Below are 16,059 nucleotides of genomic sequence, written 5' to 3'. Positions count from 1 at the left end.
TTTCCTTCCCCAGCAGAAACCCGAGCCATTTATGTAGAAGATAGGGAAGGTAAATGGCCAATACATGTCATTAAAGCCAAAGCTTTAAACATGCTCTAGGGAGACTCTGTGGTATTTTTCATTCTAAAATCCCAATATGTTCAGGGCTGGAAGATTAAACGATAAGTGTCTTCATACTTGATGATGGTGGAAGGACAGAGAAACTCGCTTCAGTGAAGTGAGACTCTTAGAATTCCCAGTTCATTTCCTTGACTATTGGGCTATATTATCAAGAAAGCCTTTTTGATCAGTAATAATTATTTGACAGAAGTTTAAATTTGGAATGTGTGCATCCATAAAACATGCTTCATCAAACCCTTGACTTAGATGAATGATAAATATTATTTATGTGTAATTAAATAAGTGATGACTAATTGGAGATTATTCTTACAGTTCAGAATGGGAGAGGGGAAGACATACAAAACTCAAATTCCCACTTATGTAATTCAGTGTTCTGCTCATTAGATGCCTACTCTGTTTCCCAAAGGATCTTATATCAATACTCCCAATAATTCTACTGTTAAATAAGAGTTGAGAGTCATCTTTAACCACTAACTTCCATGGATCGAATATACATCTTGTATTGGTACCTTCAATAGCAGTGTGGCTCAGTGGAAAGAGCAGGGGCTTTGGAGACAGAGGTCATGGGTTCGAATCCCAGCTTGGCCACTTGTCAGCTGTTGACTTTGGGCAAGTCACTTAACTTCTCGGTGCCTCAGTTACCTCATCTGTAAAATGGGGATTAAAGACTGTGAGCCCCACGTGGGACAACCTGATTCCCCTGTGTCTACCCCAATGTTTAGAACAGTGCTCGGCACATAGTAAGCGGTTAACAAATACCAACATTATTATTATTATTATAACCTCCAGGCTGGGAACACAGAATACTTATTGGGAAGGAAAATATTTTTGGAATATGAACTGTCTTCATGAATGGGGTACTAATCCTTCTTGCTTTTGATAGTTGCTGTGTGCTTAGTATATGCCAGATACTGTAATAATATTAATAATAATTATGTTATTAAGTGCTTACTATGTGCAAAGCACTGTTATGAGCTCTGGGGTAGATACAGGGTAAGCAGGTTGTCCTACATGGGGCTCACAGTCTAAATCCCCATTTTACAGATGAGGTAACTGAGGCAAAGAGAAGCTAAGTGTCTTGCCCAACGTCACACAGCTGACAAGTAACCAAGCCAGGATTAGAACCCACAACCTCTGACTCCCAAGCCTGTGCTCTTTCCACTAAGCCATACTGCTGTACTAAGTGCTGAGATAGAAGCAAGATAAGCAGGTTGGATCCAGTCTCTGTCCAACATGGGGCTTACAGTCTAAATTGGAGGGAAGAGGATTTAATCCCCATTTTACAGTTGAGATAACTGACACACAGAGGAATCCAGTGACTTGCCCAAGGTACACAGCAGACAAGTGTCAGAGCTGCGATTAGAACTTCCATCCTCTGACTCCCAGGCCCATGCTCATTCCACTAGGCCACACTGCTTCCTTGATGGCTTTCTTTCCCACCTTGACCAGTTGTTATTTTCAGGGGAAAGCAGAAGTTTATGAGGCCAAAAATGAGGTTGGAAACCTCTCGAAAAATTTCAAGGTTCTTTTCTTTAAAACAGTGATTAATGGTTCAATCGAAATGTTACTTCTGAAAAATTACTCTAACCAAAGAGATGTAGTCCAGTGGGAGAAGAACTGAATCATCATATCAAAGTTTAAAATTCTACTTTGATGCCTCCTGGTTCATTGATGCCCAAATTAAAAATCATATGATTTTTGTAAAGATGAGCACAGATTTTTTTTTTTTGGTCAGGCAAGCAAAAAATGTTCCACAGCTTTTATGTATCAGGAAGCAGAATGAATGTTTGAAAATTCCAGATATGACCAACATTGCATGTAGCTTATATTTTCCCAGTCAACCAATTCAATTTCCTATTCCCTATCCATAATTACCCAGTCTTAATTAGCCTGCTGCTTCCCCCATCAACTCTGCTGCAGGCTGAACATGAAGTAGATTCAGAAAAGACAAAGTGTTTCTAGAGGCTGAAAGCAAACCATACATATTCATAAAGAAAACAGAAAATCATTTGCCAAACTACGGATGGTAAATACAAATTAACTCTGCAAAGACAAGTGTGATATTTGCATTTTCAAGCTCCTTGATTTGGCTGGCATTAATTAGGTCTTCAAAAGGAAAAAAAATCACAAAAGGCAATCTACCATTGGACGGTTTCTATACCCGAGAACCCCACAAACAGTAAACCTTTATGTAAGTCTAATTGGTGCTGTTATTTTCTGTCAGTCTTCTACAATATGTATCACTTTGCCTATCCTTAAAGTATGGGGCTAGGTCATATCTTTGCATGACAAAGACAAGCAGATGGTTGGCCCATATCTGGTTAATAAAGGCAGTGTAGGCTGCCAATATGGAAAATTCATCCATTAATTTTATTTCATTGTTAACAACATTTACTGAGCACCTACGAGTTCTTGGAAACACTCGGTAGAGGTGAGGGACACCATCTATCCTCAAGGAGCTTACAATCAATCGATTGATTGATCAGTGCTATTTATTATATGCTGGTTGTGGACAGGGAACATGTCTGTTTATTGTTGGATTGTACTCTCCCAAGAACTTAAAACAGTGCTCTGCACACAGTAGGCACTTAATTAATACCATTAAATGAATGAATGAGTGCCTACCTTCAAAATTCTGTATGTGGCATGTTAACTGTACTATAATCTCGTTCTTGCATTTGAGAAGTTTAGGAGAATCCATTTTCATTAATAGTCTGCTCTATTATTTGAGTGTCAAGCAAAAGTAGTTTTTTTTTTTTCTCTTGCATTTTTGGAGTAATCATCACTAATTAGATTTAGCATAAATAGGTTACTTGATAGACTGATAACTCTTTCCCCAATAAATTCCTTTATTCATATTTAGTATACTGCTAAATATCATAGAAGCTAAAAGCCAAAGAAAATTATGTATCACATATGGGACGTTGGCAAGCCTAACGTAGGCTGGTATTGAAAAAGGATTTGGGTTTGTATTTTTAACTCTCTATTTTTCTACTTAGGGTTTTATCTTGGAACAAACCCATGGGGACCAGGAACCTCTTCCCCTTCTGGAAGCAAAACCCTAGAAAAAGCAATCCCTATTAATCTTGAAATTCATCGTGTGTCCTGGCTTAACAATTATAATAATAATTATAATAATGATACTGGTGGTATTTAAGTGTTACTTTTAATGCCAAGTATTGAAGTGGAGTAGATACAATATCTATAGATTCAACACAGTCCTTGTCCCACATAGGGATCACAGCATAAGGCAGAGGGAGAACACGTATTTAATGCCCACTTTCTTAATGAGGAAACGGAGGCACAGGGAAGTTAATTGACTTGTCCAAGGTCATAGAGCAGGGAATCGGCAGATCTGGAATTAGAACACAGATATCAGTAATCTTTCCACTAGGCCACACTGCTGTGAAGTGCTTTCTCCATCGGAAGCTCCAGGAAGGGATTCTATAATGGCAAACTTGAGACACAAGGGGACACAGAGGAGATTGAGTTAAAAATAAATAAATAAATTCAAGTCCTTAGATTGTTTAGTTACCAACCAATCATGTAGAAGGGTTCATTTTTGCTGATCCTCCTTATGGAAAGCAATGTAATAAAGAACGAATGTTTAGTGGCCCATGCACACTAATGGCTTAATTCATTATAGAGTTGAAATTCTATTAGGGTGGAGTCCAATCTAGCCTAATTCATCTCTCCCCATTCTTTTAATGCGAGACCATTTAAGCTGGGACGCAGAGCTCTGTAAAATTTGAATAATGGGTCATTTAAAAGGGTACAAAAAAGCATAGTCTTAAGAATCGAAAATGATCATAGAAAATATTTTAATGCCATAGATCACTCCAAATGTTATGAGTCAATCACGTATCTGGGAAGTGTTTCAGAACTCCAGAGCGAGGTTACCAAACCTCTAACCTTAGCAGTTTTCCTCCTGTTATTAAGAAATAGGTCAGTAAACTGAAGAGTGCATAATGGAGTATGTAATTTCAAGTAATTATGAAGTGTAAAGTTCTAAGAATATAAAGAGACTGGTCTATTAGGAATAGCACTTAATTTAAATGCCACTCCATCGACCTATAGGTAGCCCTCCTCTCTGCAGAATAGGAGTTGAGGAAAAAAAGTCAATGTCTTTTCTCTCTATGTCCTTTTGAAAACCTTCTCTCTCCCCCTCTGTTGAAAACTCTCATTTCTTCTGTTTTTTGGTTTGTTTTTGTTTGTCTTCCAAGAGTAGGAAAGAGCACCACTAATGCCACTTGTAATGTTGGACTTTGCCTCTATCCACTGAAAGAGTTTGCTAAAACCCATATTTCCTTTAGACTGGCTTAATCATAACCATTAATTTCACCCAAGAATCCTGCAGAAAGATTCTCTGGGGAATCTTTTGAAAAACATGGAATCTGCTATCAATTTTCTGAGACCCTGTTCCTTATTGTTTTTATTTCAAATAAGATAGCTTTGCCATATCAACTTTTTCTTTTCATCAAGCATGTTGTTAGTGGCCAACTATGCTATCTCAACACTTAACATGATCTCATTCATTCGAATTAAGACTACAACTGTTTCCAATTAAAATGAACTTTTACATTTTTAAGGGTTGCGCCTCAATTCAGAATCAAGTTGTTAAATTAGAAAAAGATGAAATAGTGTGACCTAATGGTCTAAGGGAAAGAGGACACCTTTTCTCATTCCTGACACAAAATGGACTTCCCTGGGCATATAACCCCAACACAAAAAATAATGTAATAAAACACTTCAAAATAATGTAGCTGATGCCTCATGCATAGATTTTCAAAGAGGTGCCTGTCGGTGAGATCCTCATAAATCAAAAAGGGAAATTCCCAGCTGTAGTTCACATTATTCTTCCCCTCACTATTTTATGTCCATGTATATTGAAATTCTTTTTTTTTCCCCACTAGTAGTAAAATTACACCGAAGATTAATCTTAGGAAGACTTGCTATGAAGAGCTTGGAAAAAGTCATGAAATGTGCTGATGTAACAATTGCCAAAAAAATGCAAATTTTCAATTCTATGGAGTTACCAGTGACACTGTATGGATCCAAAAACTGGACAGTGAAAAAACAGGGTAGAAAGACCATCGATTCTTTTGAAATGTGGTGTGGGAGAAGCCTTTTGCAAATACCATGGACTACCTGAAAACAAATGGATTTTGGAACAAATTAAGCCAAAAGACCTTTGGAAGGCCAAAGACTCGACTTAGATTAGCATATTTTGGTCACATAATCAGGAGGACTAATTATCTGGAGAAGACATTAATGCCAGGAAAAGCCCACTGAAAATGTGGAAGAGTCAGCCAGCAGCTAAATTGATAGAGACGATAACGATGATGGAAGAACTGTTAGCAAGATTATGGATTATGGCAGACATGGGACATTCTGGAGAAAATATATGCATAGAGTCGCTATGAATAGGAAGTGACTTAATGGCATTTGATAATAATAAATAGTAAAATTTGACTTATAGGGCAAAAACAGTCTTTTTCCATTGGAAGCCTGTGGCAGTTGAAAAAGGCCTTGCTGTGGGTTCAAGAAGGGGGATATTGGGAGATTCTGAATGCTGAGATGAAATTGTGTCAAATAAACTGATTCGCAAGTAAATCAATTTCTCCCAACAAAGAGATTCCACTTACTAAAAATTGAGAGTATTACATGTTTGAGATATCCGAGATTCATATTTCTTGGTTTGCATCTCAGAAATTAGACCCAAGCTTTAGTTTTATTTCATATCCTAGAAATTGTGCATTTTATCTTAAATATAAGGGGGTGGTGATGATAAAAATTAAATATTACCTTATTACGAATGAATTACCACACATCATATGATTCATGGTGAGAAGAAAATAGTTTCTATAAATTAATTTTTTTCCTTGGGGCATAAAAGCCAAACTAGACCAGACTGGCCTTCTGCCTTATTATGTCAGATTCAGAAGGCTTAGAATACAAATTGCCTGAATATTCAATGTACATAAATTGTATGCCAGAATGCCCCCAATTTCTACTCCTTTTTCTTTCCCTTGCCTCCTTCATGCCAATTTCACATTTCTTTGAAATAGATATTTCTACTTTTACTGTTTCCAAACATTTATAGGCGCTTCATTGATAACTTGAACCAGATAGAAAGTCTGTCACTAAGGATTTTATAATAGGAACTCCTAAACATGTAGCGTGCTAATCGGTCATGCTGTAAGAAGCAATGTGGTCTAGTGGAAAGAGCATGGGCCCAGGAATCAAAGGACCTGTGCTCTAATCTTAGCTCTGCTACTTGTCTGCTGGGATCTTGGGGAAGCCACTTAACTTCTCTGTGCCTCAGCTGCCTCATCCGTAAAATGGAGATTAAGATTGTGAGCCCCATGTGGATCATGGACTGTGTACACCCTGCTTATCCTGTATTCATTCATTCATTCATTCATTCAATCGTATTTTTTGAGCGCTTAGTGTGTGCAGATCACCGTACTAAGCACTTGGAAAAAACAATTTAGCAACAAATAGAGATAATCGCTACCCAACAATGGGCTCACAGTCCAGATCTACCCCAACAATTAGTACAGTGCCTGGAACATAGCAAGAACTTAACAACCATTAAAAAAAAATCCCCCACACTTATCAGAAGATGATAAATTCAGAAAATATTGTGATGCTCTATTTGAAGTCATCTTAAATTTATCAATGTATGAATGAAGTAGAAGTGTATTCTATTCTAGAAAGTACTTCTTAGGTTAGGCTTGTAAGTGACAATTTCTTCCAACCTCACTTCACAAATTTTGACCTAAAAAAAATCCCACTTCAGCGACCTAGAGGTAGCACTCCTCTCTGCAGAATAGGAGTTGAAGAAAAAAAGTCAGCGTCCTTTCTTTCTATGTCCTTTTAAGCCTTTTCTCTCTATTGAAAACTCTTTCCTTCTGTTTTTTTGCATTTATTTTTGGTTCCTTCCAAGAGTAGGAAACAGCATCCCTAATGCTGTATAATTGGGATAAAATACCTCTTCTCCCCTCCTTTTAGATTTGGAGCCCCATGTGGGATCTTGACTGTCTCTTACCTGATTATATTGTGGCTATGTAGTCCAAGAAATACTCTGGAGAATTTAGCAGATTGGCCTATTAGAAAAAACATGGGCCTGGGAGTCAGGAGATCATGGTTCTAATCCCGACTCTGTTTCTCGACTCTTTGTCTACTGGGAAAAGGCACTTACCTTCCTTGTGAGCAGGAAAATTGTCTACCAACTCTCCCAAATGCTTAATACACTGCTCTGCACACAGTAAGCACTCAAAAACTAATAATTATTATGGTATTTGTTAAGCATTTACCAGGTGTCAGTCTCTGTACTAAACGCTGGGGTAGATACAATCAAATTGGGTTAGACGCAGTCCCTGTTCCACCTGCGCATCACGATCTCTATCCCCATTTTACAGATGGGCTAGCTGAGGCCCAGAGAAGTAAAGGGACTTGACTATGTTCACACAGCAGATGAGTGGAGGAGCTAGGATTAGAACCCATGACCTTCTCATTCCCAGGCCCTGGCTCTATCTATTATGCCAAGTTGCTTCTCAAAAATACCACTGATTGAGTAACTTCTCTGACTCTGTTTCCTCAGCTATAGAATGGGGATTAAATTCTTCTTCTCCCTTGTCCTTAGACTTTGAGCCCTATGTGGCTTCTGAACTGTGTCTGAGCTGATTATATTGTTCTACCCCCACAAAATTTAGCATAGTGCTTGGCACAAAGTAAACGCTTGTCAAATACTGCAGTTGTTATTAGACAATTTATATTTCCTATATTAACCAAAAGGAATCAAATTCTGGAACAACTGCTAATAGAATGATGAGGGAGGACACATAGCTGGAAGCATGCAAAAACTGGTGAGACACTATCCATATACTAATAATAATAATGGTATTTGTTAAGCGCTTACTATGTGCCAATCACTCTACTAACCCCTGGGGTAGATGCAACCTAATCATATTGGACACAGTCTCTGTCTCACATGGGGCTCAGTCTTAATCCCCATTTTACAGATGAGGTAACTGAGGCACAGAGAAGTTAAGTGATTCACCCGAGGCCACACAGCAGACATCAGTGACAGAGCCAGGATTAGAACCCAGGTCCTTCTGACTCCCAGGCTCCTGAGGGAGGGTGTTAGCAATGCCTGGTTTTAATTGCATTGAGGTGTTTTTTGGTTATGGAACTGAGACCAGGGAACTGGGGTAAAGTCAGAGACTTGCTGTTACTGTACCTGCTACCCGGAACTACATTTCTCAGAGGCCAGTGGTTTAGATTTCCTAAAGCCACCAGGGCATGAAAGCCAATTAGTAATCCTGGGAGAGTATTTTTTTAATTCAGGAGAGGGAACCCTAGAAAACTCTCTCTCTTCCTGCCTGCTGGGAACCCTCTGGTAGCCTTGCTGAATGTCCCATGCATTGCTGACTTGTGAATACACACACTCAGAACACTCTCTGCCTATCTAAGGAAGTTTGCTTGTATATTTATAGAAGTTTGTGTATGTATGAAGTTAACACTGAATAATCTAAGGGTGTGTTGGCATTTGGATCTAATTTAGCTTTCCCTTTTTGTCGCTCCCTAAACATCAAACTAATTTGCTGTGTGTAAATTTTGAATATTTGGGAAATGCTTGAAGATACCGTGAACTTTTCTTGGGTTCTTCATCCAGTAAACCCCAATAGGCCAAGTGTCACCTGGATAGTAATCAGAGTCCTGTAGCTTAGAATCATGATCTGAGACATCACAAATAATTCATTGTCCCACTCTGCAAAGATCTAAATTTGAGTGGGGAATCTTTTCCACACTGTGTACATCTAAATATTGCCTTTTGCACACTGAAATGGTTGCCATTTTTTAGCATCTGTTCAATAAATGTGAAAAAACCAGAGTAACCAGCTCCAGGTCCAAAGTTTCCAATATTATTTTGCAAATTTAATCCTTCTTTTCTCTAATTTTGTCTCCCACTTTTATTCACCATAATCTGAAATAATTATGACATTTGTTAAGCACTTAATATTTGTCAACCACAGTTCTAAGCGCAGGAGTAGATACAAATTAACCATTCATTCATTATTGTATTTATGGAGCGCTTACTGTGTGAGAACACTGTACTAAACACTTGGAAAGTACAATTTGAGCAACAAAGAGACAATCCCTGCCCACAATAGGCTCACAGTCTAGAATGGGGGAGACAGACATCAAAACAAGTAAACATGCATCAGTAGCATCAATATAAATAAATAGAATTAGAGATCTGTATACACATCAGAACAAGTAAAACAGGCATTAATGTAAATAAATAGAATTATAGATATGTACATATATGCACTAGCGATATGGGGCAGGAAGAGGCGTAGAGCAAAGGGAGAAAATCAGGGCCGGTGGGGGAGTAGGGTACGGGTTACACACGGACCTCTGTCCCATTCGGGACTCCCAATCTAAGCAGGAGGAAGAACAGGTATTGAATCTTCATTTTACAGATGAGGAAACTGATGAAGTGACCTACCCAAGGTCACACACCAGGCAAGTGGCAGAGGTGGAATTAGAACCCAGATCCTCCAACTCCCTGGCCCGTTCTTTTTCTCCTAACCACTGGTTAAATCTGTAGTAATTGTATAATGTTGCTCTCAACCTTATAACTGAGTCTGTATAAATATAACAAGTACCTCAGTACTATATATATATGAATACAGATTATATAAATGATATTATTTCATCACTAATTGCTGATGTAATTCAGTAATCAGAAGTACTCCCAAACACCAAGCAGCATCAGATGGCAGTTTACTAACCAATTCTCCCCTCACCCACCTCCTCCCTTGCACCAACACTTTTCTCACTCTCCTGTGTTCCAAGCAATTTTCTCCCACCTGCGGGTCCCAAACTCATTCCTCCCCCTCTTGTGGGTCCTCAGCCCTTCCTCATTTTTTTTTTAAGCCAATAAGCACCCCATACCCACTCGTCTCTCCAGTGCCCTGTTCAAGCCCTGTGCCGTCGATTCCCCCTGGAGAGGGCAGGCTAAACAGCTGGGTCTGGGTGGGACCCTCTAGGTAGCCACAGTCTCACAGTTTCCTCTCCACAGCTGCAAAGGCTTCAGGGCTGAAGCCCCACCCAGTTTCTCTGGCAAGAGAACTGTCCTCCCATTGGAGAGGCAGTAGAAGGCAACATGTGTAGAGTCAGAAATGCATGCAGGGAAAGTTGGAGGGACCACAGCCCTGAGAAGGGGCCTTTCCCAGATCAGATGAGCCAGTTCTGTCAGATGGGCAAGGAAATAGTGCCAAGGCTCAGGTACTTGACCGCTGGGAAATTGAATGCTGTAAGACTTCTTTCCCTCTCTCTTGCTGACAGCTCTGGTGGCACATGCCAGCCCTTGAGAAAATGTGGCAGCAGAGAGGGAAAGTGACACTAACAGGAAGAGAGACTGGAACAAGAAAGAGTAAAGATGGGGATAAGAACTCCCAAACCCAGATTGGATATTTTGTTTACCTTAAAATGGTATCCTAATGAGAGCCTATTTTCACTTAGTATTAGTGTTTCACTTAGTCATCCCATAAGAAACACAAGTTCTATTATTTTGGTCAACCAGATTATAGGCTATGGCATGACATCAGCCACAGAGTAGAAAACTGAATTCTAGTCAAGTTTCTTGTGCCACCAAGTTTCAGCATTCTGGAAACAGAGTAGCCTCTAGACTGTAGGCTTGCCTCTGGACTGTAAATTCTTCGTGGACAGAGCTCACCCCAGGGTGTAGGACAGTACTCTGTGCACAGTATGATAATGTTGGTATTTGTTGGTATTTGTTAAGTGCTTACCGTGTGCAAAGCACTGTTCTAAGCACTGGGGTAGGTACAGGGTCATTAGGTTGTCCCACCTGAGGCTCACAGTCTTAATCCCCATTTTACAGATGAGGTAACTGAGGCACGGAGAAGTGAAGTGACTTGCCCACAGTCACACAGCTGACAAGTGGCAGATCTAGGATTCGAACCCATGACCTCTGACTCCCAAGCCTGGACTCTTTCCACTGAGTCACGCTACTCAATACACCCAATTGACTTACTGACCGAGTCAAGAGGACAGTTTACAGTCAACTGAATGACTGAGTCAACAGTTTGATGGTTCTTCCAGGGGAGTACCTATTAGAGGAAGCTGATCCAGAGGAAGCTGATCCAGAAGCAACTTTGCAAATCCTTCTGGTTCAGCTAGAGGGGGTGAGTGCTCTTTGGGTTTTTCGATTAGGTCAGAAGAGCTATCTCCTTTTCAAGAGATTGGAGGTTGGGAAATGAGAAACTCCAGGGGAAGAGATGAAGCCTACTACAAAGATACAGAGACAATCTAAGGTATTGTCTCGTCTTATGTCGTCCAGTCGTTTCCGCCCTATTGTGACACCATGGACACCTCTCTCCCAGAACACCCCGCTATCCATCTGCAATCATTGTGGTAGTGGATCCATAGAGTTTTCTTGGTAAAAATACAGAAATGGTTTACCACTGCCTCCTTCCACGCAGTAAATTGGAGTCTCTGCCCCTACCTCTCTCCCATGCCGCTGCTGCCCAGCACGGGTGAGTTTTGACTTGTAGCAGATTGCCTTCTACTCGCTAGCTACTGCCCAAGCTAGGAATGGAATGGGTAGGACTCTGATTGACTCTCCCTCCCATAGCCTAGACTGGTAGAGGACTGGAAACTCTCCAGGTGCGACCCTGAGAAAGGTCTAGGGTATTAGTGAGATAATTTTTTTTCTTTGGCTCGCTTCCAATTCCTACTTCACACCTCCTGATCTGATCATTAATGCAGGGCATATGTAAATATGGAGTAAATTAACACGCTAACATTTATCTCGGTACTGTTTGTGTCATATCACAGTTGTCAGTCAATCAACAAAAGTTACTGAGGACTCATTTGGTGCAGTCTTGTATTCGTTGCTGTGTGGGATTGCACAGGAAGCATGGCATGTGATCCCTGGCCTTGAAAAGTTATTGCCTACTGGGAAAATAGGAGAAGCATGCATTAGAGAATAGAAAACATGAATTTTTTTTGAAAATATTCATTAAACACTAGATAAAGATATATGTATAGAGAGAGAGGAAGAGGAAACATATTTGATGAAAGTTGTCGATGCTAAAGGAAGGAACAGACAGCATAGTTAATAATAATAATAATAATGTTGGTATTTGTTAAGCGCTTACTATGTGCAAACACTGTTCTAAGCGCTGGGGTAAACACAGGGGAATCAGGTTGTCCCACGTGGGGCTCACAGTCTTAATCCCCATTTTACAGATGAGGGAACTGAGGCACAGAGAAGTTAAGTGACTTGCCCACAGTCACACAGCTGACAAGTGGCAGAGCTGGGATTCGAACTCATGAGCCCTGATTCCAAAGCCCATGCTGTTTCCACTGCACCACGCTGCAGTGGTTTCATGAATGAATCAGTGGTATTTATTGAATGCTTACTAAGTGCAGAACACTGTACTAAGTACTCAGTAGAGTACAATACAACAGAAGAGCAGACAGGATCCCTGCCCATAACAAGCTTACAGTCTAAAGATTTTTATGAGCTCAGATTGAGACAGGGGGCAGAGACAAGGATGGGGTACAGCGAGTAGGCTAATTTGAGAATGAGTGTAAAGTAAGAGAAGGGGACCCAAAACAGAGCCTTCAGGAACAAGCACAATTAGGAGGAAGAGCCAGTAAAATATGAAACTGAAGAAAAGAAATTCCCCATCCTTGCATTCTTACAGAAAACAGACAAATAAGGAAACCCTAGAATGAAGTACAGGGGTAGCAAGCGTCTCAGTTTCTAGGACCCACTGTACTTTTAAATAATTTTGAAAAAGGAATGAATATTCACTGGTTTTTTTTCTTGGGGGTCTAGATTCTAACTGAAGGGACCTAAACCAGACATCTATTTCAGATTCTTTTGCCTTACAAAATGGTGCCCGTAACTCAATTTGACCTGCTGAGTTTAGTTTGCACTGCTGCTATCAATTCTGTTACATCCTGTTACTAAAAGCAAGAGTTAAGTAGGATTTATTTACATGTAAAACAGATCAATCAAAACACAGAGGAAATAGCTATTCAATAGCAGGTAATGGGACTACAGTGATTATGGAGAAACTTTATACTACCTAATTCCCAGCTGAATTTCAGGCTTTTTACTGATTTTTTAAATATATATCTATTTAAAGTAAGATAGTTTGTCAGCTATTCAGATTCACTTAGGTCCACCACCTGAAAGGAACCTGGTGGAGTTTTAAATAAATCAAGATGGATAAACAAATAAGAATTTGAATGAAAATTGAAAATGCAACCAGAGATGCTAGTACTGACATGGCCATACCTACTAGGATATTGGAAATGAGGGGAAAGGTTTCTGTGTGGGAGAGGGGAGGGAGGGGAGAGGAGACGGTGTGGTCAGTGAATGTCTGTTATATTGTACTCTCCCAAGGGCTTAATACCGTGCTCTATACACCGTAAGCTCTCAATAAATGATCGACTGATAGAATAACAAGGAACTGTATGAAAAGTTGCTATATATTCTACTGCTCCTATAGGATCCTCTTCACAACTTCAGCAGGCACCATGCGGCAGACACCAAAACTGCTCTAATTATAGCAGACTTGAAAAGGAATAAACTAGGTTTCTGGACAAGGGTGCTATTTTAATACCAAAACAGAAGGAAAAACATCTATCCACCTCTTCCTTAAAATTACAGGTTGATGTTCTAAGAGCTCGTGTGAGCCACCAGTTTCCTTCACTCCCAGGTAAGACATGATTTTGAATGCCCTTCATGCTGATGCAACAGTACTGATGGATCCTGAACAAGATCAGCAATATGCTGCGAGAAGCAGCATGGCCTAATGGATAGAGCATAGCCTTGGTTCTAATCTTGCCTCTACCACTGTCTGCTGTGTGTCTTTGGGCAAGTCACTCAATTTCTCTTTGACTCAGTTACCTCACCTGTAAAAGAGAGGTTAACACTGTGAGTCCTATATTGGAGAGGAGCTGTGTTCAACCTATCTGGGATCTACCACAGTGCTTAGTACAACACATGGTAACAAATGCCATTAAAAAAAATCTCCATTGCTGAGATTTAAGAGTAGAAGGTAACCTCTAGACTGTAAGCTCCTGGTGGGCCAGGGTTTGTGTCTACCAACTCTTGTACTGTACTCTCCTAAATTCCTGGTAAAATTCTCTGAACTCAGCAAGCACTCCAAAAATACCATTAGTTGATGCATTGTTTCTCATGATACCAAATCTGCAAATTATTTATCAAAATGTTGCTTGATCTGGGACCAATTGGGTGACTTTTATTTTACCATCATAGGTTCAGGGACTCTAAGACCCTGCCATAACAATAATAATAATAATAATGATAATAATAATGTTGGTATTTGTTAAGGACTTACTATGTAACAAGCAGTGTTCTAAGCGCTGGGGTAATAATAATAATAATAATGATGGTATTTGTTAAGCACTTTCTATGTGCAAAGCACTGTTCTAAGTGCTGGGGGGATACAAGGTGATCAGGTTGTCCCACGTGGGGCTTACAGTCTTCATCCCCATTTTACAGAGACGTGAAGTGTCTGGCCCAAAGTCACACAGCTGACAAGCGGCAGAGCAGGGATTAGAACCCATGACCTCTGACTCCCAAGCTCGGGCTCTTTCCACTGAGCCCTTCTAGATACAAGGTAATCAGGTTGTCCCATGTAGGACTCACAGTCTTCATCCCCATTTTACAGATGAGGTAACTGAGGCACAGAGAAGTTAAGTGACTTGCCCAAGGTCACACAGGTGACAAGCAGCGGAGCCGGGATTAGAACCCATGACTTCTGACTCCCAAGCCCGGGCTCTTTCCACTGAGCCACGATGCGATGATAACCATTTAAGTAAAGAACTGTATGGGCACAGTTACTTTCTCTTAGTTTCATTCTTAACCAAGATAATTATTTCCTTTGTTCCTTTTAACTTAGCACCTTTTATATTTTTCATTCTATGATGCCAGTCAACCCTACTTATTTCTCACAACATGTGTAGTACTACACTAAGCACTTGGGAGAGTACAATATAACTGAGTTGGTAGGCATGTGCCCTGCCCACAAGGAGCTTACAGTCTAGAGGGGGAGAAAGACATTGAAATGAATTATGAATATGTACATATGTGCTTGCAGGGCTGAAGGTGGGGTGACTGAAGGGCACAAATCCAAGAGCAAGAGTGATGAAGAAGGGAAAGGGAGTGGGGAAATGAGACCTTAGTTGGGGAAGGCCTTTTGGAGATGTGGGTTTTAATAAGGTTTTGAAGGTGGGGAGAGTGATGGTCTGTCAGATATGAAGGGAGAGGGAGCTTCAGGCCAGAGGCAGGATATGAGGTGGGGGTGGGGGAGATGTCGGCAGTGAGATGTACAATATGGAGGTAGAGTTAGATGTTGGAATATGTTAATAAATTTAACAGAGAATTGTTAAATGGATCAGGCATTTAGAAAACAATTTGTACAGACTAACTACAGTGCTTACTGTGCAGCACTAAAAACGGGACATATTTCAAGATGCGTGATCACTTGTAATTTATCAGGAATGACAAGCTAGGTTTACCATCTTCTCTATATGACATCCTATTTGACAAGTAACTATTTTGTCTGCTGGTGCACATCAAATCAACATTACTTACTGTATTCCTTCTTTATACATTCAAGTCTTCAGAATTGAAGAGTATGTTTACTTGTGCATTATTCTGGGCTTCACTTTTATCATCACTGGGGAATTGGTAGCGGGTCATGCATTGGTTGACCTCGGCCTCTAGTTGCAGCGCAATCAAGAACACACCAATCAAGTGCAAATACCCAACTGAACAGCTCAAATCTTCAGCATCTGATGCACAAAGCTCAACACACCCAAGTATACTACCAGGCAACTGTCCCTTCTTATACAATCTGA

The 16,059-nt window shown here is 40.2% G+C and overlaps 1 non-coding gene across 1 annotated transcript; it reads right to left on the bottom strand.

Moving 5' to 3' along the window:
• Positions 1–11,700: 11,700 nt before the first annotated feature.
• LOC114805572 lies at positions 11,701–11,838 on the bottom strand. The gene has a single exon (XR_003753544.1). It is a non-coding gene; the product is annotated as a small nucleolar RNA SNORA7 (small nucleolar RNA).
• Positions 11,839–16,059: the final 4,221 nt, after the last annotated feature.

Source organism: Ornithorhynchus anatinus, chromosome 18 (assembly GCF_004115215.2).
Source record: "Ornithorhynchus anatinus isolate Pmale09 chromosome 18, mOrnAna1.pri.v4, whole genome shotgun sequence".
NCBI lineage: Eukaryota > Metazoa > Chordata > Mammalia > Monotremata > Ornithorhynchidae > Ornithorhynchus > Ornithorhynchus anatinus.
The sequence above is the reverse complement of the archived record's forward strand: the minus strand, read 5'-3'. Positions and strand labels throughout refer to the sequence as shown.